Here is a 5000-nt window from a genome sequence, read left to right on the forward strand (position 1 = left end):
CCACAGCGAACTACGAAACAATACGCCGCTGGCACATGTACGCAGTAGGCGAGAAAACAATACGCCGCTGGCACTTGTACGCAGTAGGCGAGAAAGCAATACGCTTCTGGCGTATAGAACGTCGACATAGAAAAAAAAAGATAGGGACAGAGGGAATCTCGTTGAAACAAATCGGACCAATATCAACGTAAACTTGACGATATTCTCTATCGAACGCGCGCGGTGCGCGTTCCCGCCGCGTTTGCGCGCATTGTTTATAAGCGCGCAAACATCCGACTAGTCGGCCACAGCGAACTACGAAACAATACGCCGCTGGCACATGTACGCAGTAGGCGAGAAAACAATACGCCGCTGGCACTTGTACGCAGTAAGCGAGAAAGCAATACGCTGCTGGCGTATAGAACGTCCACATAGAAAAAAAAAGATAGGGACAGAGGGAATCTCGTTGAAACAAATCGGACCAATACGACCGTGTACTTGACCATATTCTCTATCGAACGCACCCGTTAAATACTCCCGCCATTCATGCGCAGATTATTTATACGTAGGTAAATATTCCACTAGTCGTACACCACGAACGACGAAACGATACCCCGCCGGCAATACTGCGCAACGGCCGAAGAAACACTACGCCGCTGGCACTTGCACACAATTCGACTCAGCAATCCGGAGCGACACGAACGGGGACTTGGAATTTTTTCGCTCGGGCTCCGGAGCGACACGAACGGGGACTTAGAATTTTTTCGCTCGGGCTCCGGAGCGACACGATCGCTCCGTTATTCTACGTTCTCTCGGTCCACGGGCATCAGAGAGCAAAACAGCCTAATAGTTTTAGAGTGCCTCAACGATCAGGAATATGGATCTAACGTTCTCGTTTCGAACCGACGACTTTCGGTTCCGGAGCGACACGAACGCTCCATGATTCTCGATTATCTCGACACAGGTAAGAGACAGAGGAGAACAAGTGTATGGTTTTAGAGAGCCACGAGCACCAGGAATAAGGATCTACCGTTGTCATTTCGTTCCGTCGACATTCGGTTCCGGAGCGACACGAACGGGGACTTAGAATTTTTTCGCTCGGGCTCCGGAGCGACACGAACGGGGACTTAGAATTTTTTCGCTCGGGCTCCGGAGCGACACGATCGCTCCGTTATTCTACGTTCTCTCGGTCCACGGGCATCAGAGAGCAAAACAGCCTAATAGTTTTAGAGTGCCTCAACGATCAGGAATATGGATCTAACGTTCTCGTTTCGAACCGACGACTTTCGGTTCCGGAGCGACACGAACGCTCCATGATTCTCGATTATCTCGACACAGGTAAGAGACAGAGGAGAACAAGTGTATGGTTTTAGAGAGCCACGAGCACCAGGAATAAGGATCTACCGTTGTCATTTCGTTCCGTCGACATTCGGTTCCGGAGCGACACGAACGGGGACTTAGAATTTTTTCGCTCGGGCTCCGGAGCGACACGAACGGGGACTTAGAATTTTTTCGCTCGGGCTCCGGAGCGACACGATCGCTCCGTTATTCTACGTTCTCTCGGTCCACGGGCATCAGAGAGCAAAACAGCCTAATAGTTTTAGAGTGCCTCAACGATCAGGAATATGGATCTAACGTTCTCGTTTCGAACCGACGACTTTCGGTTCCGGAGCGACACGAACGCTCCATGATTCTCGATTATCTCGACACAGGTAAGAGACAGAGGAGAACAAGTGTATGGTTTTAGAGAGCCACGAGCACCAGGAATAAGGATCTACCGTTGTCATTTCGTTCCGTCGACATTCGGTTCCGGAGCGACACGAACGGGGACTTAGAATTTTTTCGCTCGGGCTCCGGAGCGACACGAACGGGGACTTAGAATTTTTTCGCTCGGGCTCCGGAGCGACACGATCGCTCCGTTATTCTACGTTCTCTCGGTCCACGGGCATCAGAGAGCAAAACAGCCTAATAGTTTTAGAGTGCCTCAACGATCAGGAATATGGATCTAACGTTCTCGTTTCGAACCGACGACTTTCGGTTCCGGAGCGACACGAACGCTCCATGATTCTCGATTATCTCGACACAGGTAAGAGACAGAGGAGAACAAGTGTATGGTTTTAGAGAGCCACGAGCACCAGGAATAAGGATCTACCGTTGTCATTTCGTTCCGTCGACATTCGGTTCCGGAGCGACACGAACGGGGACTTAGAATTTTTTCGCTCGGGCTCCGGAGCGACACGAACGGGGACTTAGAATTTTTTCGCTCGGGCTCCGGAGCGACACGATCGCTCCGTTATTCTACGTTCTCTCGGTCCACGGGCATCAGAGAGCAAAACAGCCTAATAGTTTTAGAGTGCCTCAACGATCAGGAATATGGATCTAACGTTCTCGTTTCGAACCGACGACTTTCGGTTCCGGAGCGACACGAACGCTCCATGATTCTCGATTATCTCGACACAGGTAAGAGACAGAGGAGAACAAGTGTATGGTTTTAGAGAGCCACGAGCACCAGGAATAAGGATCTACCGTTGTCATTTCGTTCCGTCGACATTCGGTTCCGGAGCGACACGAACGGGGACTTAGAATTTTTTCGCTCGGGCTCCGGAGCGACACGAACGGGGACTTAGAATTTTTTCGCTCGGGCTCCGGAGCGACACGATCGCTCCGTTATTCTACGTTCTCTCGGTCCACGGGCATCAGAGAGCAAAACAGCCTAATAGTTTTAGAGTGCCTCAACGATCAGGAATATGGATCTAACGTTCTCGTTTCGAACCGACGACTTTCGGTTCCGGAGCGACACGAACGCTCCATGATTCTCGATTATCTCGACACAGGTAAGAGACAGAGGAGAACAAGTGTATGGTTTTAGAGAGCCACGAGCACCAGGAATAAGGATCTACCGTTGTCATTTCGTTCCGTCGACATTCGGTTCCGGAGCGACACGAACGGGGACTTAGAATTTTTTCGCTCGGGCTCCGGAGCGACACGAACGGGGACTTAGAATTTTTTCGCTCGGGCTCCGGAGCGACACGATCGCTCCGTTATTCTACGTTCTCTCGGTCCACGGGCATCAGAGAGCAAAACAGCCTAATAGTTTTAGAGTGCCTCAACGATCAGGAATATGGATCTAACGTTCTCGTTTCGAACCGACGACTTTCGGTTCCGGAGCGACACGAACGCTCCATGATTCTCGATTATCTCGACACAGGTAAGAGACAGAGGAGAACAAGTGTATGGTTTTAGAGAGCCACGAGCACCAGGAATAAGGATCTACCGTTGTCATTTCGTTCCGTCGACATTCGGTTCCGGAGCGACACGAACGGGGACTTAGAATTTTTTCGCTCGGGCTCCGGAGCGACACGATCGCTCCGTTATTCTACGTTCTCTCGGTCCACGGGCATCAGAGAGCAAAACAGCCTAATAGTTTTAGAGTGCCTCAACGATCAGGAATATGGATCTAACGTTCTCGTTTCGAACCGACGACTTTCGGTTCCGGAGCGACACGAACGCTCCATGATTCTCGATTATCTCGACACAGGTAAGAGACAGAGGAGAACAAGTGTATGGTTTTAGAGAGCCACGAGCACCAGGAATAAGGATCTACCGTTGTCATTTCGTTCCGTCGACATTCGGTTCCGGAGCGACACGAACGGGGACTTAGAATTTTTTCGCTCGGGCTCCGGAGCGACACGAACGGGGACTTAGAATTTTTTCGCTCGGGCTCCGGAGCGACACGATCGCTCCGTTATTCTACGTTCTCTCGGTCCACGGGCATCAGAGAGCAAAACAGCCTAATAGTTTTAGAGTGCCTCAACGATCAGGAATATGGATCTAACGTTCTCGTTTCGAACCGACGACTTTCGGTTCCGGAGCGACACGAACGCTCCATGATTCTCGATTATCTCGACACAGGTAAGAGACAGAGGAGAACAAGTGTATGGTTTTAGAGAGCCACGAGCACCAGGAATAAGGATCTACCGTTGTCATTTCGTTCCGTCGACATTCGGTTCCGGAGCGACACGAACGGGGACTTAGAATATTTTCAATATTGCTATATCTGTATGTATATAGTCTTAAAATATGTGGTTGAAACATGTTGAAAGTTTGTGATTATAGCAGTATAATGTCCGCAGTTTAGTATTAAGTTACTTTTATACGACCTCGTACGTGTACGTGTTCATCTGCCGAGTCTAAGTGGCAGCGTACCGGCCGGGAGTGCTGCACGCGCGGCGAGTTCCCACCGTAAGGCCGCGCGGCTACGGTCGGCCGTCGCCGGCCTCTCGGCCGGCCACTCGGTATCTATAAGAGAAGCGTCGGTCCGGGCGTGCCGGTCGAGGCATCGCTGGGCGCGTGGCTATTCTACGATCTCGGTCGAGAAGCAGTCCACCGCTCCTCGGGATCTTGTATCTCGAGTGTCTTCGAACGGTTTACGTTCCGGATCTTTCTCTACACAGCATGACCACGGGTCGGTGTCTAAGACCGAATGGCCCTTATGTGGTAATCGTCCTTTGGACGTTGGTGACTTGTATGCACTAGCGTGTATACTCGTACTTACTGAGCATCAACTCTTTGTCCGAGCGAATGAGTTTATTTAAACTGAACGAAACGTTCCGTCTTTAAGGCGGGCGCCGGGCTTACGTGAGAATGGAAAGCCTAAATATCAAGAGGTGTCAGATTTTCGATATGTGCAGCGCGCACATTCCGCGCCAGCTCGCTATGCCCAGCACGACGCTTAACGCGCTATCTCGATATGTTTCGGCATGCCACTATTACGCGCTTCTGTCGACTTTGCCCAGCGTGCTTGATACGCGCTTCGTCGTCAGTGACCAGCGTGAGTGGTTTACGTGCCTGTACGATGGATGCTTAGCGCGAGCGTATACCGCTCCGTAGAGTTTTCTGCGGAGGTCCGGTGTACGTGCTTACCGATGGATGACCAACGGCGTGTGTGATTCGTGCTTGTCGAGGTCCGACACCAATGTTGGAATTGTCAAATAAATGAACGAACCGAGACTCCTTGTCGA

The sequence above is a fragment of the Calliopsis andreniformis genome, unplaced genomic scaffold, assembly GCF_051401765.1.
Source record: "Calliopsis andreniformis isolate RMS-2024a unplaced genomic scaffold, iyCalAndr_principal scaffold0476, whole genome shotgun sequence".
NCBI classification, from domain to species: Eukaryota; Metazoa; Arthropoda; class Insecta; order Hymenoptera; family Andrenidae; genus Calliopsis; species Calliopsis andreniformis.